Below are 27,783 nucleotides of genomic sequence, written 5' to 3' on the forward strand. Positions count from 1 at the left end.
TTTCCTAGGGTGCTACTCAACCTTTAATTTGGAGATTTCAGAGGCTAATGACTCTATCATCTTGGTCATTTTATCTATCTTGGGATCTGAAGATGATGAAGATTCGCCCCTCTGTCTCCTTCTATCAACATTCCCCTTGAGCTTCTCTACAACCATGATGTTTGATTCTACTTCCAAGGATGCATCTTGCATATCAGCCAAGGTAGCACATCGTCTCTCCCTCAATAGTAGACAGAAGTCAGAATTAAAGGCACTGGCATAGGTGAGTTTAGTAGAGGTAGTGGTGGGTTTTACTTCAGCTGGTATCTTGTTGTACATGCAGTTAAACCTCTTATTAAAATCATACAACAACTCACCATTTTCCCTCTTTAAGTTCCCAAACTCAGTGTGGTAGTAGATTAGATCCTTCTTATCCCCCCAATTCTTTAGGAATGCATCATCTAAAGCCTCAATATCTGCTATAGACCTTGGGGTCAGTTCTCTGAACCATTTTCTAGCCTTTCCATCTAGACTTTGGACAAAGACTCTCATCCATACATCATCTTCACTAATGTCCAGGTTATCAGCATAGCTATAGAATGATTCAAGATGTTCCTCAGTTGTAACACATTCAGTCCCAGTGAAATTAGGCATAAACTTCTGATATTCTCCAGTAGGCATGGCATTTAAAGGAGTGGGCAATACTAGAGGTCCATACCTAGCAGCTATGATTCTTTCCATTTTGGTAGGTGCTGCCATAGCTGTGGTGGCTATAAGGGTACTGGAAGTATGAATGACAAAGGGTTGAGGAGTGACTGATAGGACTAAAGGAGTATGACGGATAAGAGGAGAGGCTTCCTTTGGGATTACAATGAAAGGAGAACCTAAAGAATAAGGAGCTCTATGAATCTCTGAGATTTTTTCTTCATTGCTAGTATTAGATGCTATACTCTCAACATGTATTTGTTATATTACAAGATTTTCTTGGAGAGATATAGAATATTGTTTAGAACTACCTGAACCTGATGCTCCTTTCTGCAACACCTTTCTTTCTTTGATGATTTTTTCAGGGTCAGGTACTGGGTCAGCTCATGGCTTTTGAGGATTTCTCTGAGTATGCCTCACAAACTGAGCCAGAACTATGGAGTGGAGTCGCCAAGAGGTTCGTCCTCCAGTAGAGTCGCTAGATAGATAATTACAACCCAAATAGTGTCCAGGCTTTGTCTATCATCAAAGTTGGATCTATGTCGTCCCCCAGGGAAGCTGAGCTTCAGTCTCCTCTCCCCGGCAGCGACACCAATTATGTTAGCACTCCAGGAAACTCTCCTAGGTTGTAGCTCGGAGATGCCTGGTAACATATAAATCTTCAATATCGTTCTCTGAACTATTGGAATGGATTGGGGTTTGGATCAAGTCAGATGACTGTTTCAACTTTGTTTTCACTCAAGACATGCATGAACACCCTCAGCTTGACAAGGCTTTCAACCACTAATGCTCAATAGTTTATAGATTCAATGAATAGATGGAGAATCCTAACTGTACCAGGAGATACATACATAAACACATATGGATGGCTAGCTACAAAAAGTAAATGAAGCTTTCAAATCTAATTTATCAACGTAGAGATAAGATGACAGTTATCTGGCATTCAACACAGAAGAAAACATGAATAACCTATTCAAGCGCAAGCTTAGAACAAAGGAGAAGATGGCAATTGAACGTGTAACATCAAAAGAAGTTTTTATTACTGGAATGAAGATGAGACGGTGGGAGGAACAGAGTATCCACAGTCTCCAAAAGTTGAACCCGTCTTACTTCGAACTTTCAGCCATTTATAGGTTTTTACAATACTCTCGAACTCTCTGAGGCTCGAGATGTCTTAAGCTATCCCCTCTGTCTTTTAACTACTTGATGTCGTAACTAGACAAACATGAGCTTAGAGAGCTCTGTTTCTAACAAACACGGTAATCAAATTCTGGTAATTTCGCCGCGCTGTTAGGTGGTTCACTCGTGCCAGTGATGTTCCATGATCATTTATGTTGGTTCGGTTGCATCGTGCTATTGTTTTTTTCCCTTTTCGACCATGCATTTTGTTATTTCAGTTCACTGTCCAACTGTCAAAAACACTGACAAAGCCAAAAAATTTCCTCCCTGGGTGACTGGTGGGAAGTGGGGTATGGGGGCCATTGGATGGTGTGGATCGACGGTCGGGATGTTGGTCAGGTGGCAGAGATCGATCTGATCAGAGATTGGAAAATGGAGAGCGCAACGGAAAGGAGATGAACCAAGAGCGAACCCGATGATATTTATGAGCGCAAGTGTATATTTTTTGAAGTCCGGCTTATGGTCACAGCGGAGCAAGAGGAGATGTGGACCATCGAAGCTAAAACAGGGGACATTTCCGTTAAAATAGTAGCACTGCACCTCAGGGCTAACACTGGCTCCTTTTGGGGATGAAAGCCTCCCTGTGAGGTTTCAAGAACTGCAGATTACTGCCTTTCCAGTAACAACCAAAACAAACTTATCTCCTAGTGTTCCATTGGGCATGGAGTTTATTTGCATAGAAAACAAAAACTAAAAAAACCTATTACAATATTAAGGCCTTAAAGCCTCATATGAAGTAAAGTTTCAAAAACCGCCCATTGACTGGGCCATCAAAAACACCTTCCCCCTCCAAATTGTGCAGAATGAAAGTATTGTTCATTTGAACTTGAGCAATGACAAACGGTCTTGTCCATAAGGCATCAAATTTACCATGGTTGCCCTTATTTTCCTTCAATGCATCCCATTTGAGAACCCAGTCACCAACCTGAAAACTGTCCATTTTTGCCTTTCTATCAAAGGTTTCTTTGATCTTCTTCTGATGAATTCTTGACTTCTCAACCAGTTGTTCTCTAATCTACTATAATTCAACCAAGTTACTCATTCTCCTCACCATGTCGTTCTCTTCATCCTGTTCTTCTTGCAAGAATTTGGCCACAGGGAGAATCAGCTGGATAGGAAAAACAACATCAGCGCCATAAACCAGCTTAAATGGAGAATTTCCTATGGACTTCTTGTTGGTAACTCTGTCAGCCCATAGTGCAAACTTCAACTTGGAATCCCAGTTCTTTTTGTTGTCCTCCAACAGTTTTTTGATTATCCTTACAAGACTCTTGTTAGATGATTCTGCCAAGCCATTGCCTTGAGGATAATATGAGGTAGAATGCACCAATTGAATGCCCATGGATTCACACATGTCCACCAATTCTTATGCCTTGAAAACTGTTGCATTATTAGTGACTAGTTTGGTTGGGCAACCAAATCTAGTGAAAATATTCGTATTCAAGAACTTTATGATAACCTGATGATTAGCATTTTTAGTGGGTATGGCCTCAATCCATTTGGTGAAATAATTAGTGGCTACCAAGATCCATTTGTGATGGCCACTAGAATGTGGATTGATCTCACCTATGAAGTCCAAGCCCCACTGATGGAAGGGACGACTGGCGTGTACTGGCTTCAAGGGCAGAGATTTTAGTTGTCTTCTTGCAAACCTCTGAAATTTGTCACAAGACTTCACAAAAGAAAACAAATCAGAGAACAGAGTAGGGCAATAATACCCAGCTCTTAGGATCTTGTGGGTTGTGGTTTTCCAATAATGATGCCCTCCACAGATGCTAGAGTGGAACTGGTGCATGACTTCCACAAATTGTCCTTTGTCTAGACATCTCAAGAGGATACTTGATGGGTCTCTCTAATAGAGCAGGTTTTTATTAATGCAGAATTTGGTTGATCTGAGCTTAATGGCCCAGGTTTGACTTGAGCTATATCCTGGAGGGACTTCTAGCTTCTGCAAAAAATGAACTACACTGGAATACCATTCACAAGTGGATAGATTTTCAGCCAAAGACTGATTCTGCTCTCGCCCTTCTGCTGCTTCCTCTGTCTGCTCACCACCTGAATTTGAACCCATGCAATTGATGTCTAACAAACTGCAATTTTCCTCAACCATAAGCTTAGCCAAGACCTGGCCTTTGACAAGCTTGGTGGGCTTCACCTCTATGTTGAACTCTATGAATTTTGCAATCCATTTAGCTCTCTTTCCATCAATATATGGCTGAGTTAGGACATATTTTACTGAGGCTGAAGGTACATACGTGACCACTTTGGAATGCATAATATAAATTCTGAATGCTTTTAAAGATTTTATGAGAGCATAAGCTTGCTTTTCAATAAGGTCATACCTTTGTTCAGCATCCCTAAGGGTTTTGCTGAAAAAGGCCACAGGGTGCTCTACACCTTCATTATTTTTCTGCAATAGAATTGCTGCAAGTGTATCATAAGAGGCAAAAGAGAAGATATAAAACTCCCTGGTATAATCTGGACTAATTAGAGTGGAAGCTTCCGTGATAGCTTGTTTGATGGCTTCAAAAGAGCTTCTTGCACCATCTGTCCATTTTATTTCTGATCCTTTCTTCAACTTGGAAGTGGTGTGCTTCACTAGCTCTGCAAAGTTTGGAATAAACCTCCCGACAAAGTTAATCTTACCCAGGAAAGATTGAATGTCCCTTTTTGACCTTGGGATGGACAATGTCTGAATTGCTTGAACTCTTGCTGGATTGATCTTCACACCTTCAGTAGAAACAATATGTCCTAGAAGTTTTCCTTCTTCTAGAGAAAACTGTGACTTCTTTGGGTTCATATAACTGTTTGCATTTTAGAAACACCTTCTTCAAATGTTGCAAATGGTCCTTGTGACTGCTGGAGAAGACTGTTATGTCATCAAGGTAAATAAGGACAAAATTGTCCTTCTCTCCCACAAAGGCTATGTCCATGGCCCTTTGAAAAGTAGCCCCAACATTCATCAGTCCAAAAGGCATCTTGGAGTACATGAAAGTGCCCCAAGGAGTAGTGAAGGCAGTCTTTTCCTGATCTTCTGGATGTATAACAACCTGATTGTAACCTGAAAATCCATCTAAGAAAGACATGACTCTAGCCCCTGAAACTTTTTGCAGCAAGTGTTCCATCTTAGGCAGGGGGTAGTTGTCTTTTTTAGAGCATTTGTTCAGATTCCTGAAGTCAACACAAAGCCTGATTTCTCCATTCTTCTTTCTTACTACCACAAGGTTAGCTATCCACTTTGAATACCTTAGGGGAACTATGATCTTGGCATCCAACAGTTTCCTGATTTCCTTTTCAATCAAAGGCAATAAGAGAGGGCTGATAGGTATTAATTTTTGCTTAAAAGGGATGGTGTTCTTCTCCAATGGAATCTTATGCTGAATGATGTTGGTGTCATAGGTCCTAAGATCACTGTACTCCCAAGCAAAAATATCAGCAAATTGTTTCATCAGGGTGCAATACTCGGAACTTTGGGCAGAAGACAAGTGAGTGGATAGATTTATGTACTTTGGATGGGCTGGATTCCCTACATTATGTCTGTGAACTGCAGACTCATTCTATTTTTTGGCAGGCTTATAAGGTACATCATTAAGATCAAACAGCTTCTTTAGGGACACCAATCCTTTGGGTATATGGTTATTAGGTAGCTGAACAATGCTATCTTGACCAATCTCGTCCTTTAGCTTGGACTGGTTGCATTCTTCAATGGTTTCATTTTTTTGGTCAATGTGCATTACAAAAAATTCATCAATGACTTGGAAAAAACTATTAATTTCATCATCATCTTCAAAAACTTTCCAGTATTTGACATTGTCAGGCAGAGATGATCTATATTTCACTTGAACTTCATAAGTCAATTTAGGAGGCAAAGGAGGAATAAACGTGCTAGCAGACACAACAAGGGAATCAGCAAGCTGGTTCTTCATTCTAGGGATGTAAGAAATGTTGAAACTATTAAAAGAACCCTTGAGCTTCCATACCTCATCTCTGTATGCTTTCAGCCTTGGATGTTTTTCTTGGAAAGTTTTGTTCACCTACTGAATGATAAGGTCTGCATCTCCAAACACCTTCAGACCTTTGATGCCCATTTCTTTAGCAGCGTTTAAGCCCAATATCAAGGCTTCGTACTCTGCTATGTTATTTGTGACCTAAAAAGTTAACTTGAAAGATAAATGAATGCGTTCTTGTGTGGGGGACACAAGGACTACACCTACCCCGTGCAGCTTCCTTAGAGCAATCTCCATTAAAGAACATGTTCTAAATTTGTGGGCCTCCTTCCTCTGTGATCTGGCAAACCGGTTTCCTAAGCTGCATGGAGGCCAACTGGGATTCTTCAATCTGAAGAATACAGGCTCCAAATAAATTTCAATAGCATAGATGGGATGATTAATGGGATTCCTTTTATCACTGATGATATAAGCCACCTGAGCTTCTCTGTATAATCTCCTACTCTTACCTCCAAAAACTGGGATAGTAGCATAGGACAGATCATTTTGCAATATTCCACCTAATCTCTTGATCCAACCTCTGGAAAGAAACATGCCAAACTTGGGGGTACATCTACTACCACAATATCCATCATCATGCTCTTCATGGGTAGCTGAGACAAGGTGATGGCTAGGTCTTTGATTAATCCCAAACATTTCACTTTTCTAGAGTCAAAAGAAAACAGGTCATGATAAGACTTGGTAATGTCAAGACCCAACTCATCCATGACAGCCTTGGGCATTAGATTATGGCTGGCTCCTGTGTCTAGAAGGTAGTTGTGAAGGATTTTTTCATGAATAGTCAAAGAGACATAGAATGATGGGGAGCTGTCATCACAATTTTCAATCATTGGGCTGAGAACAATAGTTGGTTTGTCGTCTTGCAGATTTACATAGTCAATGGAGGCTTGGATGGCTTTAGGCTCAAGGGCCTCGAGGATAGATCTCTTGAAGGACTCATTCTTCACTAGTTCAATAAGAGGTATAGGTATGCTTAGTTTCTGAATTTCTGATTCAAAACTAAAAGGAGAAGGAGACTTGTCAAGGCCTCTTACCTCATGAGCTGGAGCTTTAAGGATGATGGGATCAACTGCCAATCGTTTCTGCTTATTAGCTTGCTGTATTGCAGGGAAAACAACTCTTTGAACAAGAGTTTCCTTGGCATTATTCATCTTCGACCTCAAATCATATATGTGTTGATCATCAATTTGTAGAATAGCTCCACCATCCCACTCTTGGCTGATCTGGTCATTCAATAATGACTTTTCATAAGCAGCTAAGGTAAAAAAGGAGGCACTGCCTTTGTCTTCCAGACAATGGATCTCATCATCTTCTTAAAATTGCTCTTCTTCCATGACTACATTCTGGAAAGGGGTCTTCACCCTTTGGTCTTCATTGGCATCTTTTCTTCTTTGTAGAATCTGCAACTGCTCATTAGCTCTTCTATATGGATTTGGGTTTCTAGGAGCAAAGGTATTAGGAACTCTTCCTTTCCTAGGGTGCTACTCAAACTTTAATTTGGAGATTTCAGAGGCTAATGACTCTATCATCTTGGTCATTTTATCTATCTTGGGATCTGAATATGATGAAGATTCACCCCTCTGTCTCCTTCTATCAACATTCCCTTGAGCTTCTCTGCAGCCATGATGTTTGATTTTACTTCCAAGGCTGCATCATGCATATCAGCCAAGGTAGCACATCGTCTCTCCCTCAATAGTAGACAGAAGTCAGAATTAAAGGCACTGGCATAGGTGAGTTTAGCAGAGGTAGTGGTGGGTTTTACTTCAGCTGGTATCTTGCCGTACATGCGGTTAAACCTCTTATTAAAATCAGACAACAACTCACCATTTTCCCACTTTAAGTTCCCAAACTCGGTGTGGTAGTAGAGTAGATCCTTCTTATCCCCCCAATGATTTAGGAATGCATCATATGAAGCCTCAATATCTTCTATAGACCTTAGGGTCAGTTCTCTGAACCATTTTCTAACCTCTCCATCTAGACTTTGGACAAAGACTCTCATCCATACATCATCTTCACTAATGTCCAAGTTATCAGCATAGCTATAGAATGATTCAAAATGTTCCTCGGCTGTAACACCTTCAATCCCAGTGAACTTAGGCATATACTTCTGATATTCTCCAGTAGGCATGGCATTTAAAGGAGTGGGAAGTACTAGAGGTCCATACCTAGCAGCTATGATTCTTTCCATTTTGGTAGGTACTGCCATAGCTGTGGTGGCTATAAGGGTACTGGAAGTCTAAATGACAGAGGGTTGGGGAGTGACTGATAGGACTAAAGGAGTATGATGGATAGGAGGAGAGGCTTCCTTTGGGCTTACAACGAAGGAGAACCTAAAGAATAAGGAGCTCTATGAATCTCTGATATTTTTTCTTCACTGCTAGTATTAGATACTATACTCTCAACATGTATTTGTTCTATTACAGGATTTTCTTGGAGAGATATAGAATATTGTTTAGAACTACCTGAACCTGATGCTCCTTTCTGCAACGCCTTTATTTCTTTGATGATTTTTTCAGGGTTAGGTACTAGGTCAGCTCGTGGCTTTTGAGGATTTCTTCAAGTATGCCTCACAAACTAAGCCAGAACTATGGAGTGGAGTCGCCAAGAGGTTCGTCCTCCAGTAGTGTCACCAGATAGATAATTACAACCCAAATAGTGTCCAGGATTTGTCTATCATCAAAGCTGAATCTGTGTCATCCCCCAAGGAAGCTGAGCTTCAGTCTCCTCTCCCCAGCAGCGTCACCAATTATGTTAGCACTCCAGGAAACTCTCCTAGGTTGTAGCTCAGAGATTCCTGGTAACATATAAATCTTCAATATCGTTCTTTGAACTATTGGAATGAATTGGGATTTGGATCAATTCAGATGATTGTTTCAACTCTTTTTTCACTCAAGACATGCATGAACACCCTCAGCTTGACAAGGATTTTGACCACTAATTCTCAATAGTTTATAGATTCAATGAATAGATGGATAATCCTGACTGTACCAGTAGATACATACATAAACACATATGAATGGCTATCTACAAAAAGTAAATGAAGCTTGCAAATCTAATTTATCAACGCAGAGATAAGATCACAGTTATCTGGTATTTCACACAGAAGAAAACATGAATAACCTATTCAAGTGCAAGCTTAGAATAGAGGAGAAGACGGTGATTGAACATGTAACAGCAAAAGAAGCTTATATTACTGGAATGAAGATGAGACGCTGGGAGGAACAGAGTATCCACAGTCTCCAAAAGTTGAACCCATCTTACTTCGAACTTTTAGCCATTTATAGGCTTTTTACAATACTCTCGAACTTTTTGAGGCTCGAGATGTCTTAATATATCCCCTCTGTCTTCTAACTACTTGATGTCGTAACTAGACAAACATGAGCTCAGAGAGCTCTGTTTCTAACAAACACGGTAATCAAATTCTGGTAATTTTGCCACGCTGTCAGGTGGTTCACTCATGCCAGCGATGTTCCATGATCATTTCTATTGGTTCAGCTGCATCATGCTATTGTTTTTTTCCCTTTTTGGCCATGCATTCTGTTATTTCAATTCACTGTTCGACTATCAAAAACACTGACAAAGCCAACAAATTTCCTCCCCGAGTGACTGGTGGGAAGTGGGGTACAGGGGCCGTTGGATGGTGTGGATCGACGGTCGATATGTTGGTCAAGTGGCGGAGATCAATCTGATCGAAGGTTAGAGAATGGAGAGCGCAAGAAAAATGAGATGAACCGAGAGCGGACCCAACAATATATATGAACGTGGGTGTATAATTTTTGAAGTCCGACTTATGGTCAAAGCGGAGCAAGAGGATATGTGGACCATCAGAGCTAAAACAGGGGCCATTTTCGTTAAAATAGTAGCACTGCACCTCCGGGCTAACAAGTACTATGGCATACAAACTGGAGCTTCATGCATCTTCTCGAGTGCCCTAGTTTTCCATGTTTCATGCTTAAATAAGGTTATAAGTGACAAGGTCCCAGTTCAAACAATATTGTCGGAACTTGACGAGGAAGGAAAAATCATATTTGAACCTTAAACAGTCACGGAAACGAGAACCCAACAACTACGAAATCGATCAATTTCAGAGTATTTGATCAAGTGGAAGAACTTATCCACTGAAGATTCCACATGGGAGGATGAGAATTTTATATACAAGCATCCAAAACTACTCAAGCGTTGAGGAAAACACTTTTTGAAGAAGAGGGGCATGTTAGGTCCTATACTACTATTGTAACCCCCTATTATTATTAATGCAACCCCCTTATTGTATTATTGTGCCCATATAGTCCCCATGTTGTTATTATTATGCCCCATAGAAGCCCACTATTGTTATTGTTGTGCCCCTACAGTATTATTGTTATGTAGGCTCTGATTGTATTGGGACCCCTTAGACTCCTATATATAGAAAGGAGGTCTTGTCATTTGTATCATCCAAGAATTACTCATTTGTGTAATGTAAAAGAGATTTCCCCCTCAAAGAGGCTGATTTTGAAGTCATTGATCTATCTTTTCTTCTATTTTGTGAGCTAGTTACTTAACATGCAACACCACACTCCACTGCAAGTAGCACCACATTGCACTTCAGGAAGCACCACACTGCACTTAAGGCAACACCACACTGCACTTCAGGCAACACCACACTCGATTGCAAGAAGCACCACATTTACTTCACACCACACTCGATTGCAAGAAGCACCACATTTTACTTCAGGCAGCACCACACTCGACTGTAGGTAACACCACACTACTAGACCTTCCACTAGTTCTTCCATCAGTTGGAACTAGTTTAACTAACTTCAACTCAGTTATACTTAATTAATCAATTAAAACTCAAAATAAACTCAACCAGGGCTCCTATAATGTAGGAGACACTCTACATGACTCTAGTTAAATCCTCAACTCGAATTAACTGAACCAACTAATTCAAATTAACCTAGTTAACTAATACAAGTTGTCATGAGATGTGGAATTACAATTTTATTCCTAATTTAATTCAAGGAAAAATTAAATCAGGATCTTTCTGAGTGTTTTGAATTCCTCCCACTTAGTCACTGGGGGCTCTCCCTCCAACATAAGGGTCTTTGTGTTTCTCTCCCACCAAGTTAGGGCATGGCCCTCTAATTTTAGTATGCAAATGAGATATTTTGTTCTTCCTCAATCTAGTGGACACTAAAATACACTTCCAGTTGATGCAACCAGTGATTTGTCTTTAGAGCGTCAATCTCTCCATGGTATGGATTGATATTGACTTTTGATTCCATTTTAAATAGGGGCTAAGATTGATTCGGGGCACTTAAATTGGTTGATCTTTTTTGTGTTCTTTCTTCGACTGACTCTATGTTTCATCTTGATCTCCTAATCCCCCTTCAGATTTTTCCTTTGCATTTGAACCCCCGTCTTCTCCAAATATCCCAAGCTTATTGTTTAGGGCTGCCATGAGGAGATTTACATTATGGCCTATATCATCGACTTGTTGTTCTAGCCATGAAAAGCTCTACTTTGCAAGATCATGAGGTTTATTCACATATTCATTGGTTATGGTTAGGGTTTTATGACTTTTTACCCAATCAATCTAAATCCCTTGCAAATATCCACAAAATATCCAAAGAAACCTGCTTTGATACCAATATGATCTGTAAATTGCCATGGATATTCCACTGGGTAGTGTGTCACAACGTGGTCACAACAGATTTGATAATATCATACTAAAAATATGAAATTCTACACTATTACAATTTTTATTAGATTTTTGGATCTGTATATTTACTGTTAATAGTGCATGCATGCCAAATTAAAATTATACAGAAAATAGAGAAAGGCAAAGTAAAATCACACACACACATTTGACACAAGATATGCTTTAGGAAACCCTTTCGGGAGAAAAACTTAGCTGAAAAGTGATGTCGCTCCGCTCTTTTTCTCTGAATGGAAATATGGATGTGAGTACAAAGAAGTATGGTTTGTGGCCCGTGGGCTACTACAATGCACAAATCCTCTCTGTGTGCTTTGCCTCCTATCCCTCTTGGCTATTTTTGTTCAAGTATGGAACAAATGCACTCGAAATAATGGAATCCCTTTTCCTCTTAGTGATCCGGTTATAACACATCCTGATAGCCTACTAGTGGTTAGGTTTGACTACCTCAACCCTTAACCAGATTTAAAATATAGACTTGTCTAGAGTCTTCTACATCATAATCATGTGGCTGCCCCCTTTTCCATGAATAATGGGAGACAACGTGGCATCCTCTCGAATTATGGTGGTGAAAACAGGAAGGTCAACTTCTGAGTGGCATAACTTTCACATACATACTCCAATTTGTGTGATTCTTGTGTCATTGGAAAGGTCTTTATGTGTAGAATAGCTTGAAAAGGTGTGGCGCCAAAGCGATAAATTTTAGTCCCCAAAAAACATCATTTGATGCCTCAAAATGCTCCTAGAAGGTTTTTGACCATGTTTTGCCAAACTGGGTAGCACTAGTAAAAACGATCCAGTGAGTTGATTCCTCCACTTTAACTGCTCTGAAAGCATCAAAATAGATGACAAACAATATAATGATCCAATCTGGATCAGGTAAATTTAAACAATACACACACAAACTAAAAAAAAAATCCACAAATATGCTCGAAACTAAACCCTAAATCCTATTACAAATATTCCTAAAGATCTTGGAGAAGAAGTTTAAAAGGAGAGCAAAAGCATGGTGAATAAAAGAGTGGTTGATTTCTATTGAATTTATGTGATCCTTTCCCTCTTGATGACCTGCAAAATTTGTACATTGTGTGTATCCTTTCTTATGGGGCTTATTGCTTCTGTTGTTGGCCCATGTTGATGCTTTAAACCTAATTTATAGTGCTTTAACCCTAACTTATAGGTACGAATTATATATTGTAATAAATGTTTTATATGTTAAATGAGATTAACTATAAGAAAGTTGTAAATTATAAAATATTATATTAAGAAATATATTATCTCATGTTTGGTACTTTAAACCTATTCTTTGGTGCTTTAACCCTAACCAATAGATATAAATCATATTTAAAAAAGGTTATGTATATTAAATTATATTGATAGTAGGTATAAATTATAAAATAATATTAAGAAATGTATTATTATGCTCGAGTCATGTCTTTAACCAAACTTATAGTGCTCAAACTTTGGGTATAAGAGGTTGTCTTTTTCTTCTATTTTTCGACATTTAAAAATATTGACATACCAATTTTCTTACAATATGCCTAATGTCTATACATCTCCCCTATACTAGGCTAGAGTGCCTCTTGGTGCAATTAATCAATGCATTTATGTCTTCGAGAAAAAATGCTTTAGATCCAATAAATTTTAAGAATGGACATGGCTAAATTTTCTAAATATTTTATTTTGTATTAATTAATGAAACCATTGTAATAATAAGAAACTGGAATGCACTTTAATCAATTAAAATGTAAAATAGGGATACAATAAATGATCACATAAAAATAATATTTAGATTCAACGAACTTTGAATTTACAGGTTAAAACTATGTACAAATCGTGCATTAAAATGTGATTAATAATTCAAATTTTAATAATAGGAAATTAGATTGTAAATGTTTTTAAACATATTTGTATATGTATATTAAATATAAATATAAATTGACATGTATACTAAAATTCATATGTTAGAAATTGAATTCACATTTACACTAAAATCAATGCTTTGAAAATTGAATAGAAATGGAAATAGAAATTGAAATTGGCATATATACTGAAAGCAATGCATTAAAAATTGGCATATATACTGAAATCAACAATTATGCTATATATACTAAATAAAAATAGAAATTAAAACATACATTAACATCCATGTATTATAAAATGAATAGAAATTGAAATCATATTCTAAATAACATTACAAGTTCAAATTGGGGTGCGTTCAAAGTATATCCTTTACGATTATGATCAATGGTTCTCACGATTATGATCAATGGTTCTCATCCCCTCTATTCTCTACATTTAGAGGTATTTGATAACACCGCCCTCTATGGTCCCTTCTCTTTCTGATTATTGCTTATACATTTGGTCGATTGGGGGTCGAGTCCTGAGAAATATGTATTTTTGGAGGGGTGACATTTGTTGACTCTGTAGAAATTTCCCATCTTATGTTCATAGATGATGTGATGGCATGTTCCTTTGGTAATCGCAGGGATCTTATTTCCTTGAAAAATATTATGGATTTGTTCTATAGAGCAACAAGTATGAAAATAAATGGACTTAAAACTTGTATCATCCTCAACAATTGGTGTGAGGAGGATATGGAGTGGGCTCAAGAAATTTTCCCCTTCCTTGTCAAATTTTTGGAAGAAGGTTTCAAATACACAAGGTTTTATTTAATGCCATACAAGTACTGCAAATATGATCGATCATAGTTGATCAAGAAGATAGAAGGGCATATTCAAGGATGGCCAGACTGCTTTTTGTCACGAGGAGGGTGTTTGGTATTGGTCAAAGTAGTCTTGGAAAGCATTCTAGTATACTGGAACTCTATTGTTGTAATTCCCAAGGGGGTCCTTAACTAGATTAAAAATGCATGTTTAAGATTCTTATGGATAGGTTCTGGCACTCACAAAGGTATTGTATTGGTAAAAGGGACTCGCATCATGGCTCCAAAGGAACTTGGAGGTTAGGAGCTCAATAATACCCACCTATTTTCCAAGGCGCCAGCATGTAGAAACTTGTGGCAATTAACTAGAGAGATGTCCCTTTAGTACAAATTCATGCACACCAAGTATTTCCTAGGTATGTCAATAATTGACTGGTTTAGAACTATTGATAAGTATTCTACAGGATTGATGGTTTGGGAAGCCATGGTTAAGCTTTTTCCCTTAGTTGACTATTGGATGACTTGGCATGTGGAGAATGGAAGATCTATCAAAATTGGTTGTGATCCCTAGTATGGTGTCGAGAATAATTACAAGCTCTTTGAACCCTTAGTCGTGTATTGTGATAATAAAATATTTTGATTTTGCCTAATGTTACTTCACAGCTCCCTAAGGTCATAGGCAAGGAAGGTTCGAAAATGGCTAGGGACCTAGGGCTAATAGTTGATTTGGAAACTGAATGGTATATTTATGTGGATATTCTAGTATATTCTCAACTTCTCCTTCGTGAAAATGTTGTTGATACACTTTGTTGGACCAAGAATCCACAAACTGGAGATTCTGTAGCGAAGTTGGGATACAATTCTTGGTTTGAAGAAAATTTAGATGAAGCAAGATCATGGTGGTGGAAGGTCCTTTGGAGTGTCAAGGCACTACTAAAATCCAAAATATGTTCATGGTTGACTTTCAATAACAAATTCCTTACCTAGGACAAGCTGCAAAGAAGGGGCTGGTATGGCCCAAGTCATTTCCCTTTGCGCAAGCTCCAGGAGGAGTCATATGAACACACTTTTCTACAATGTGGTTACACAAAGAAGATAAGAAAATCTCTGTGGACAAAGTTGAAGCCAACCTATGGTTGGACAGGTCCCTGATTATTTGATGTTTGTAGAATATGGTGGTAGGATAAAGTAGTTGTGGCTTTCTTTCATTTACCTTGTTTGCTAATATTGCATGTATGGTGGGCTTGGAACCAAATCATATTCTAAGAGAATCCAAATCCTCTAGAGATATGTACAACAAATATAGCGGCAATGGCAAGAGTATAAATCAGATCCAAAATAGTCTCGTCCCAAAAATTTGATTATGCAAATTATCGACTTTGGCTATCCATGGGGGTTCTTTAATGGGACTAGCCAAAGCCATTTGCCTCATTATGGAATGGGTATGGTCTCGTATCTCAGCCAATCTTACTCTATTTGATGCAGATATGCTTCAGGAAGAGGATCAAATAAAAAGCAAAGTTTGTAACTATGTGGATGTTGCTGGAGCTAGCTAGGGAAAAGGGGTGTCATTTCTTCAGTTGATGAGACACTCAAAACTGGTGATAGACTAGGCAAACCAAAATAATTAAGTAATAATATTGGGTATGGAGTCTCAGCTATCTAACATCCATGAAGCTGCAAATTCCTTTAAACTCATTTCTTTTTGCCACATTCTCCATGAATTGAATACAAAAGTTGATTCATTGTCCAAACAAGCTCTTGAATTACTTGTTGATTTTGTTAATTATCATGTATTTTTAGATGGGGAGGAGGTTGAGTCCATAGGGGACGAACCTCTCCTACTAGAAAGTAAAGTATCTTTATGGTTTGTACTAGTTTCCAGTTTTCTGGGAAGTATTTTTTGATGATAAAGTCAAGTATGAGGCCTCCCAGGGCCAATAAATTTAGTCAAGATGAAGACAATAAGGAAGTAAAAACTCAAGTAAAGACAATACAATTAGTTTATGTATATATTTTTGCTATATAAATTTATATGTTTTTTCTTTGTGAAAAAAAAAAACATTTCAAGTTCAAATTGTGTACAAATCTTACGTTGAAATGTTATTGGTGATTAACGTTGTAACAATAAGTTGTAGTGATGAGAAATTGGAACACATTTTTTCCTAAACATGTTTGTATATCTATATGTATATTGATTGACATGTCAATGTGCTAGAAATTAATGACATGACATTAAAAGTAATACATTAAAATTTGAATAGAAATTGAAATTAACATTGAATAGAAATTGGACTTGACATATACAATAAAATCAATGCATTAGGAATATATATATATATATATATAGTGTGAATAGAAATAGAAATTGGCATGTACATTGAAATCAACGAATTAAAAGTCAATGATCTTAGCTCGAGTAGTTTGTTGAACAATTTGTTCCCCGATTGCAGAGGTTCAAGTCTCTTGAGAGATGTTTTCATTTGCTCATTTATGGTATTTATCAAATAATTGTACTTAGTGTAATAGTTGCATCCAATCTTTTGAAGTTACCGATTCTCCAAAAAATCTTGTTCTGATTTGAAAAAAAGAAGAAGAAAGAAAGACAGAGGAGGAAGAGGAGTAGGAGGAGAAATAAATGCATTAAAAATTGAATAAGTATATCAAACAAAACATGTTGCCTTTAGTGTACATGTCAATTTCTAGATGTATTAATTTCAATATACATGTCAATTTCTAAAGTATTAATTTCAATGTACATGTACATTAACATCAACAATTATGTTGCCTTTAGTGTACATGCCAATTTCTAGATGTGTTAATTTCAATATACATGCCAATTTCTAAAGTATTAATTTCAATGTACATGTACATTAACATCAACAATTATGTATATGTATATCAAATAGAAACATAAATCATGTACATTGAAATCAATGCATTGGAAATTAAATATAAATAGAAATTGTCATGTACACTAAATTAATCCAATAAAAATTGACATGTACACTAAAATCAACACTTTAGTTTTACTATACATTTTTCATCATTAAACATTTTTATTCTATTTCTATTCAACTTATTCTTTATGTAACTCTTAAAGTATACCTCTAAATAATACTCTTTAGGTTCTCAACAAACTATGGAAAACATGTAACTTTAATATATGTGTGTGTGTGTGTGTAATTTTGATCATTTACCAATTGTGTCACTGTATTAAAAATTAAAGAATATATATTGACATTGATTCTCCTTAATAAAAATTATCCATACTTATATTTTCACCCAACTAATGAAAGTGAATAAATTGCAAATAATCATATTGAAATTAGACATAAACATATACATAATGTTAATCATCTATAGATTGTATCATTATAAAAAAAAATGAAGAAGATAGAGTAGCGTTAATCATTCTTAATAGTAGTCCCTATACTTTCAACCAATTAAGGAAAGTGAGTAAATTTCAAATGATGAGATAAAGATTAATTTTATTTGTATACATATACATAATGTTGATCATTTACAAATTTTGTGTAGTCTTCCATGACTAAAACCAACCTAGATCCATTTCAACCCTAGATCTATCAAGTGTTGATAGGGATAAAATCTGTTGAGCTTCAAGTTTTGTACACGAAAGGAGGTTTGATCCCTCTCAATGCTTGATCGATTCGGTTAAGATAGATCTAGGGTGGTTACTAAATCCACCCAACTAATAATGAGCATGAAGTCTACTTTCAAAGCTAAGTGCAAAAACTTGTGTATTAATATTTTACATAAGGTTGTATCTCTTCACTAAGGACTTCAGTGCATGAAGTATAAACATTCTATGTTTGGGTTTTTTTTGTTGGAATTTAGTACTACAATTCTCAGTCATATCATAGATTTTATTTATTTAAATTGTATTTTTGAAAGCATAAATAAATTCAGCATCTCGGAGGTGCTTAAATTGTAGAAGTTTCACTGATCAAATTTATAATTTCAATAAATTTTGACCAAATTTTATATATATATATATATATATATATATATCCGGCGATACAATTTCAAGCAAGAATGTGATTTCTTGTCGTTTAAAGGATATTTTTGAATGTATAAATAAATTCAGCACCCTGAAAAACCCATCAACACTTGAATTTTACAGATTAAATAACTTATAATTAAATTTTTAAAAATCTTTGTAAAATTAAAAAAAAAATATCATATAAAAAAAAAAAAAAAAATTAGTCTATAAAATAATATATATATATATATAAAATGCAAAACCAATAAAAAAATCCTTCAAAAAAATTGTGAAGTATTTTTTGAATCCATAAGAAACTAAAATTTGTTTTAAATCAAAATGGTCTTTAGCCCTTATGAACAGTTATATACAGGGTGAATCAAGATATGAGGGCCTTCATTAGTATTATATTATTTTATTAATCGTTCTCTAAACTTTATTGTTCTTAAACACAGTTAATAAACATTTACCTGTATCACATTAACATTTACACATATACAGTACTAGCTATTTTTATATTTATATAATGTTACCATGTTCCCATGTTGTGTCATTACGGAAGAACAAGCATATAAATTTTTAATGTAGCATTCCCATGTATCAATGCTGTGACATTGCATTAAAAAAACAAGCATAAAACCTTTTGTTAGGAAGGTCATAGATTCCCTTCCCTCCTGTCATGGACATTAATAAAAAATAAAAATAAAGTAACTGTTTCTGTGGTATACTGTATGTTTTGGGATCATTACTTTATCAATCAAAGCGATTGTCAGTGATCAATCATATTCCAATTATTACACACCATATTATTATGGTAGATGTCAGGTAAAATTAAGGTAAAATATAGAAGAGAGTAGGTAAAATAGCACAAGTCTGAACAGAATTGGGTGGGGGATTCAGCATGAGATCACGGCTTCTCTGAGAAGAGGGACTCTCTTTAGGATTTCTATAGATGTACTGTGTACAAATCCAAATATCAACACAAAAAATCCAAAATTTCTGAATCTCGTACTAAGAACTAAGATTGCCCCTACAAATTAAGGTAAGGGCGCTGGAAGTGTCATTCCAAAGGGCACGAGCATTAGGACATTGCCATCATCCTAGACCAGGATAATTACGGTGGGTTGCAGGGTGGGTTGCAGACAAATCAATGATGGGCACGGAATCATATTCGTAAAGGAAGGTAAGGGAGCTGGAAGTGTCATTCCAAAGGGCACGAGCATTAGGACATTGTCATCATCCTAGACCAGGATAATTACGGTGGGTTGCAGGGTGGGTTGCAGACAAATCAATGATGGGCACGGAATCATATTCGTAAAGGAAGCTTCTCAGGACATGGTGCCACAGTCTGAATTGAAATCCAAAAGGGACTTCCTGGGTCCCAAAGAATAGGAAAAGACGGTGTTGCCCACAATCTCAGTTGCAGATAGGCCCAAAGTTCTAGCTGTCAAATGCTATTCCAGTTTGAGGTGACTGCCGGATCCTTATGGTAATCTGCTTTGGACAATTATGTGTGTACAAGGATCGGATCCCTCAAGAAATTGTGTATATATTAATCGGTAATGCCAACCTTCTGTATTTTCACTGGAAAGTTGCCTTTAAATTCCTGGCATTTTCTGCTGTCCTGGAAGATTCGCTGATGTCAACATCCGTTTTCCAGTGATATATTTTTTCTATGTGCGTGAAGAAAGGACTATTTTGGGTGCTCTCTTGTTTAAGAATTTACAGTTCTTGATGATTTCTGTATATTTGCATTTGGGTACTTTTAAGTTCAGTTGTGTATGAAGAACATATGAGTTCTAAGATGCTTGCTGCGACCTTGATTTTGGGGTTAGTCTGCATCTGAACACCGTGTATACTGCAAAATCTGCGCAATAGTAATTTTGAGATCAACTTCCATTTGGGCACTCTGCCTACTTCCTACTTCAAATTGTGAATTGGATCATGCAAAATACTGAAGCTAGGCCCTTGAATTTGGCCTTTGTCTGAAATTTGACTTCTGGGAAGAAGACTTTCAATTATTGTAAATGGAAGGCCCGGTTGGTGGGTTTGGAACAGGAAAGATTATTTTGGGGCAGATTGAAGTATTGCAATTGCTCAAATTCAAAAGGATATGGAGCTGGAATGGAGGAAAGGATAATTTGGGTGCTACATTTTACAAGCCCGTTGAAATTCCAAATGGCTATTTCAGCCTTGGACACTATTGTCAGTCCAACAGAGAAAAATGTCTTCAAGGATGGATCCTCGTAGTTAAGGACAGGCAATTATCAAATGAATGTGTTGAAATGTGCAGTGTATCACAAATATTGGATATGAAACTCATTTCAACTGAAAAGAGTGAGAATTTTGTAAGGGAAAGACTTCCTCCATTGGCAAAACCACTGAATTATACATTGGTATTAAGCAGTCAGCAGTGGAAGGGGACTCAAGATATCGTTGGTTACTTCTGGCTGCCTCAAGCTCCAGAGAATTACAGGCCCTGTGGGTTTGTGGTTACAACTACACCACTTGAACCCTCTTTAGACGAGGTGAGGTGTGTAAGATCAGACCTCACTGATATATGTGAAACAAATGGCTTGATTTGGACAATAGGAAACACAAACCCTCCAAGCTTTCCCTTCAGTGTTTGGAACATAAGACCAAAATTGCGAGGATCAAAAGCCCAAGGTGTAAGTATAGGAACATTCTATTGTAATAAGGACCTTAAACCTGAAAACCCTCTTCCTGTTGCATGTTTGAAGAATGTTAGTTTTGACCTTACTGCAATGCCGAAGCTTAATCAAATGCATAAACTAGTTAAGAAATATGGACCTGTTGTCTTTTTCCATCCAGAGGAGACTTTCTTCCCGTCGTCAGTTTCTTGGCTGTTTGAAAATGGACAATTGCTCTACAGACGAGGCGTGGAAGCACCTCAACAAATTACAATTAATGGCTCAAATTTACCTCAAGGTGGCTCCAATGATAAAGAATACTGGCTTGACTTCCCTAAAGAGGATGGGGTTGTAAAAAGACTGAGACAAGGTGATTTGCAGAGCACAATGGCATATGTACATTTTAAACCGGCTTTGGGAGGAACATACACTGATGTTGCAATATGGTTGTTTTATCCTCTGAATGGTCCCATCACTGTCAAGGTTGGTGCCCTTAATATGCCTCTCAAATATGGAGAGCATATTGGTGATTGGGAACATTTCACTCTTAGAGTGAGCAATTTCACTGGTGAACTATGGAAAGTTTATTTCTCACAGCACAACGGTGGTCAATGGGTTAATGCCTCAGATTTGGAGCACATTGAAGGGAATAGGATAGCAGTATATGCAGCAAAGAGTGGGCATGCAACATTTCCTCATGCAGGGAACTTTCTTGAGGGTGACAGGAAGCTTGGTGTTGGTATCCGGAATGATGCCAGCCGAAGCAAATATTTTCTGGACACTAGCAGAAAATACCAAATTGTTGCAGCAGAGCACTTGGAAGCTCTTGGGTCAAAGGACATAGTAGTAGAGCCTCCATGGTTGCAGTACATGAGGGAGTGGGGACCAAAAATTGTCTATAATTCACGAACAGAGCTTAATAGGGTAATCAGATTGCTTCCTTCTAAACTGAGGTCACCTATAGAGAGTCTCCTAAACAATCTGCCTAAGGAGCTTTCAGGTGAGCAAGGACCCACAGGACCCAAAGCCAAAGACAATTGGTATGGGGATGAAAGAGTCTGATGTGCCACTTTCACTACTAGTAAAATGTAAGTTCAGTTTGTCAATCATAATGATCAGAGTCTCTTCCACTTGGTTGTGAATTCAATCCATTCTGTACTGCAAGTTGTAACAATAAACTTTTGAATTGAGCATATTGTTTGTCTGCCAATAGCTGCAAAATATTTTTGCTTTTACCTGCTTATTGTTGTTTTTGTTCTCCACTTCCATTTTCATATTCAATTCTCTCCTTTTCAGAAACTCCTATATTGTGCATAATCTGTTATTTGCTTGTTTTAAGTTTATTTCCATAGAAAAACTGTTGTTATGCATTCTCCTAATGCCTATGTTGTTCATCTAAAGTTCTAAACTAAATTAAGGAAAATTTGCATAGATAGAATTCCCATCAAATATCAATCAATGGCAACTGTAACCAGACCAACTCGACTTCTTATTGCCTCCTAGAGGCTTCTCAGTTACTGAAGTCAGAAATAAACTTGGTAAGAATGCTACATTCCACACCTGTGTTTGTCCTCACCGTTACAACACTGGTATGGGAAACTTCTCCAGGATGGATAAAATTTGTTCCCTTGTTTAAAATACAAAATTCCGTGTCCCATAAAAACCTTTCCATTTCCAAAATATAACATTTTTATGGTTTACAGAAGGCTACATTTAAACATCAATTTAATGTCATCTTCTCATGGCGTTATAAATTGGAGATAAACCACTTGTGTCTAAGTCAAATAGAAAAAAAAAAAATTACTGCTAGATGCAAGACAATTTTGTAATTAGAGATATTTATTGTGTGAAAATCACATGGAGCAGAGTTTATACACCATGCTTCTAAATATTAAATGTTCATCATAATCAGAGCTTATCTCAGAACCTTGCCAATCTGAGTTTTTGCAACTGGAAGCTGCAGATCAGTGTTTCTGAAACAAAACTGACATTAATGAAGGTCAGTACCTTCAACTTTCTCAGACATTGCATGCTTTTCTACCCATTTACTTTTCATACTGTGTCCTTATTGTTATTCTTTTCTAGCTATATTCTTAATCCTCCTTGTGAATATTAATCATCCAAATTTTACCATTTCTTAGCTTATTTGGTTGCCACTTTGTATTCAAGCACTAACTTGGAACTGGAATATCTCAAATGTCCATGTTTTTCTTCCCATTTACATTTTGTACAGTGTCTTTACTGTAATTGCTTTCACAAGAAGAAGCTATATTTGTAATCTTCCTTGTGTATATTAGTCATGCAAATTTTTATCATTTCCTACCTTATTTGATTGCTACTTTGTGTCCAAACACGAACTTGGTTCTTGATAGTCCAAAATTGCAAAATGCAGTCAGATTTCTGCATGCATCTCTGCTTTTTGTGTTATCACAACCCCGCCTTCCATCTCAGTATAGAAAGGGACCTATTTGGCAGTGGAGTAACCCCTTTCGCTAACTCTAGAATTTCTAGTTCGACCAATTTTCAAATCCAAAGTGGGATGTCCATCTAGAAACCTGTAAATTTTTTAAGTACATTTAGAAACCTGTAAATTTCTTGAGTGCATTCAATTCAATGATAAATTCTCGAGTTTGAATATTTGTACATTTGCCATATCCTTCAGACTCCTTAAAGCGTAAATAACAAAGAGAACATATGCTCTTGGAGAACCTGATAGAACATGATCCGGTTTGTTCAACAACATTATGAAGCTCCCCAGATCCATTTGGACCGTGTCTTGTTGGGCTCATTGTTTTCTGGTATATGTTTTAGCCTTCAGGGATCTCATTTTATAATATACTTATATATTGTACTGTTATAGACCACTTACATTAATTGGTATTAAGTTCACACTTTCTGTCTATTTTTGAGCTAAAGGCATCCATTGATATCTGTGACAACCAGAAACGCAAGAACGCAACTATACCAATAGGCCATTTATATTTACAAAACCAGAGTTTTCCTTGTTGAACATTCTGGTTTGGTGTTTGTTTAAGAATTCATATGCATGGGTAAGTGTTTCTAAGTTCCAATCCCCTTCATACTGTTGCATTATTACATTTTCATTTGAGAAAGAAAAAAAGGAATAAGATCAAAATGATGTTGGTACCTTACCAAGCACTCCTGTTTGATATTTTGGTTCAATTTGATATTTTGATTAAGGATTTATATTCACCCTGAAATTCCTGATTAATAGTTAAAATTTAACAGATTACACCAAGCTGACTTTAAGCATGGCAATTCTTTACAGTACCCAAGGCTTTGGGCTTTGTTGAATCTCTATGTTGATAATGCATGTTGCATGCCATTTAAAAAGAAGACTGTAAGACATACTCCTTGATTGGCCATACCATTTGCAATTGCATTTAAAGCTGGATTGCATTTGAAGCTGGAGACACTCAAGTAAAGGTGATGAAGTGGAAATCTTGTATTAGTAGCAAATGCAGTTAATAATACTTTCTCTAAGTCTATGCCTTTAAAGAGTACATGAGCTTAACCTGAATCTTGTTGTTGTGCAAAGTTAAAGCTTATTTCACCCCTTAGGTTTTTAACTGTCCAACTTTCCCCGTGTTTTCTATGTTATTTTTGAATAGAATGTTTTTTAATTACTGATATAAATAGAGAAGATAGAATGTCTTTTAATTACTAATATAAATAGAGAAAATAAGTAAGGCATTTTAAAAATTTTACGAAACAAAATTGGCATGCAAACACAACTACCATTGTAATGTATAGAAACTGTTTTTGCAGTTTTTCTACACAAATTGTTCTATGATGATGCAAAGGACTCTTGTGTAAAAGGATGGCGATATCACAAGTGTTGAGCTTTTGTTGAGGTCGTTTTTTTGGGTATTGTTTAACTATTCTATGTTTTAAAAAAATTGGCTAGAATCTAGCGAAACAGTTTTTGGTTAGATCTTGTTTTTCTGCTATTTAAAATCCATTTTTGAATGCACAAATAGATTCAGCACCTTGAAAAAAACCCTTGGGGCATTCCAATTGTGCAAAGTTCACAGATCAAGCTTGTAATTCTAACAAATTCTTGTTGGGATTCGGAAAAAATTGACCAGAAAATATGTTCAAAAAACCTCCAAAATAGAACAATTAGACTACATCCTTCTTTTTTAGTGCCCCTTATGATGGTTCAAACAAGGAATTTTGGGGTTTCTAACTCAATCCTGATGTGGCATTTGGTTAACATTGGATCCATAGGAGTGTTTTCCTACTCTCACACTCGGTCTCTCCCTTTTTGTTTCATGGTTAATTACCATTGGCCACAGATACCCCATTTGGCCCTTCTCTAACCTATTTCGTCACTTATGGTACACACTTGCATTTATTACTACCCCAAACGATGCTCCAAATGGATAGGAAACCCCTTTTGGGACCACAAGTACCCCCCGTTTTGTTAACATTGGATCCATAAGAGATTTTTCCTACTTTCAGTGATGGACTCTCCCTTTTTGTTTTGTGGTTAATTACCATTGGCCACAAATACCCCATTTGGCCCTTCTCTAAACTATTTCATCACTTAAGGTACACACTTAGCATTTATTATTTCCCCAAACGATGCTCCAAGTGGATAAGAAACCCCTCTTGGGCCACAAGTACTCCCCATTTTTGGAAAATACACTATATTTATTGTTAAATTTGATAAACTACACTCCTTGTTTATTGTGCACTTAACACCTTGCAAATTAAAACTTTTTTGGTCTTACTATGACCTCTATCCCAAGGTTTTGCTATCTATTCACAAACTTGTTGTATAGAGAACCTTGTTTTAGGATCTACCCATAGTTTGCTCTTCCACCTTTGTAGCTTGGGGATAAAAACCCTTGATTTGACCAAGAAAAGAGCCTAGAACTTCCTTATTTTGTGGATTGAGAGGGTTATATCTGCTAACATCTAGTTATGTATAAATATACGTCCATTTTCATTTTGGTCTCTTTTGTTACAAATGTATTATTATTAGAATCTTAAAGAAAAATGACTCCAATTCTTTTTCAATAGTTTTCGGATTTTGGCACATGCTACTCGATCTACCTTGGGTTCTTTGTCTACATCATCATCCCCTCTCAAAGAAGTGTTATTGTGTTTTGTGCTCCCTCTTGGTTGTTCCTTAGTATTCTTTTTCATTTTTGGGTTGAAAAGTTGCATCTCTACGTGATTGTGGGGTTCTCCCCTCTTACTTTGGTAAATTGTCTATTCAAATTCCCACCTCAAAAAAAGACTTCGACCACAATTTGTGAGGTAGGAGGTACATCCTTCGAATGTGACATGTCCTTTATTTAATTAGATCTACTTGTTTAATTTTTTCATATATACATGTGAACATGAGGAAACTCTTGATTTTTTTCTTCTGCAAGGTCAGAAAGTTCAAAAATGCAAGGAGGTTTAACCCCCTTAGATGTGGTTGCTTGATATATATTTTCCATTTTTATGATCCAAGAAGCATTGTTAGTTTTAATCTTATCTAGTTAAGGGTTTTTACCCACTTATAAGGAGACATATTCTAACCTCAAAGTTCTCCTTCTCTCATTGTTACTCACTAAAAGAATAGATAACCAACCCTATTGCATGCGAGTTTCTATTTTCTACATTTGGTAAATGAAAACACTAATTTTTTTTGTCACTTTTTCTCATTTTCAAATTTCTAGTTAAAGCAAGCTAAGTGGGAACATCAAGTGAATGAGTAAATAAATAACTTTCCTTTCCTCTAGTATGATAGCATTTAATTTGGCATTAGTTCAATTTATACATCTTTATTTGTACAACATAAAGTTGCAATCTTTTTCGTCTTTTTTAATTGTTGTTTCCATTCAGTGCATCATTGTCATCACCTACCAAAATTTGTAGCCTTATATTATTGGTATCATTACCTATAAAAACCATGTTGTCATACACTAACATCATCACATATAGAATATGTGGTGCCATACAACTAGCCACCCTTTTTGCTTTGCTACAACCCCATTGTACATCACACAACCACCACCAATCTTTTTGTAGTATTGTGTACATCATCTATCAATGAATTGACCTAGCTGCCATCTCAATTCATACATTAATTTTCCATATGACCATGTGATTAAGTAGTGTGCTAAACATTCTACTTTTTAACCTTTTCTCATCGCATTTTTCCAACAAGTTTTGTGCTCTGACAAAAAATTTACATTTTTCCAACGAGTTTTGTGCTCTGACAAAAAATTTACATTTTTCCAGCGAGTTTTGTGCTCTAACAAAAAAATTACAAGAATTGCTAGAATTACAAATATTAGTTGTTGAGATCGCATAATCTAGGTGAAATAATAGTTTTTCAAAGGGTTGAATCCATTTATACATTTAAAAATGCAATTTAAGCAATGAAAAATTGCAATTTCACCAATAACTACATATTTGGATTCTTGTAATGTTTGTCCAAAAAAGTCAAAAAAGGAAAATGTTCTAGACTTTTCCTATGAATAATTAAATTACTTAATAGAAATCCACATAAGTGATTAAATCACTCAACCACATAGTTGTATGACTCCTACAATCTGCACAAATGTGTAGGATAGGGAATCACAAAGAAGAAATAAGTTCTCTCAAATATTGACTATAAAATCTCTCAAATCTTTGCCTTTAGTGATAGTGAGAGAAGAAAAAACTTGAAGAAAGCTCTAGGTAAGAAAGAATTGAAAAATGAGAACAAATGGGATGATTTAGTAACAAAGAGAGGACAAAACTCACAGATCAATGATGATAGATGTGTGAGATTAAATTATATATTGGAGAATTTAACAATGAAAAGAGAACAAAAGAAGGATGAGATACTGAATTTGAATAACAATAATTAAATCATATTATATATATATATATAT

The 27,783-nt window shown here is 36.4% G+C and overlaps 1 pseudogene across 3 annotated transcripts; it reads left to right on the forward strand.

Annotated features, from left to right (window-relative positions):
* Window positions 1-19,219: 19,219 nt before the first annotated feature.
* Window positions 19,220-24,815, forward strand: LOC149263963 (hypothetical protein At1g04090 pseudogene; annotated as a pseudogene). 3 transcript variants are annotated; one of them, XR_016259402.1, is made up of 3 exons: window positions 19,220-21,972; window positions 22,797-22,883; window positions 24,674-24,815. The product of XR_016259402.1 is annotated as a hypothetical protein At1g04090 pseudogene, transcript variant X2 (transcript). The 3 variants fall into 3 exon arrangements; XR_016259406.1 differs by lacking the exon at window positions 24,674-24,815 and adding an exon at window positions 23,547-23,668; XR_016259400.1 differs by lacking the exons at window positions 22,797-22,883; window positions 24,674-24,815 and having other exon boundaries at window positions 19,220-22,103.
* Window positions 24,816-27,783: the final 2,968 nt, after the last annotated feature.

The sequence above is a fragment of the Pinus tabuliformis genome, chromosome 6 (assembly GCF_031772625.1).
Source record: "Pinus tabuliformis cultivar Carrire ecotype Pingquan chromosome 6, CPIR1, whole genome shotgun sequence".
NCBI lineage: Eukaryota > Viridiplantae > Streptophyta > Pinopsida > Pinales > Pinaceae > Pinus > Pinus tabuliformis.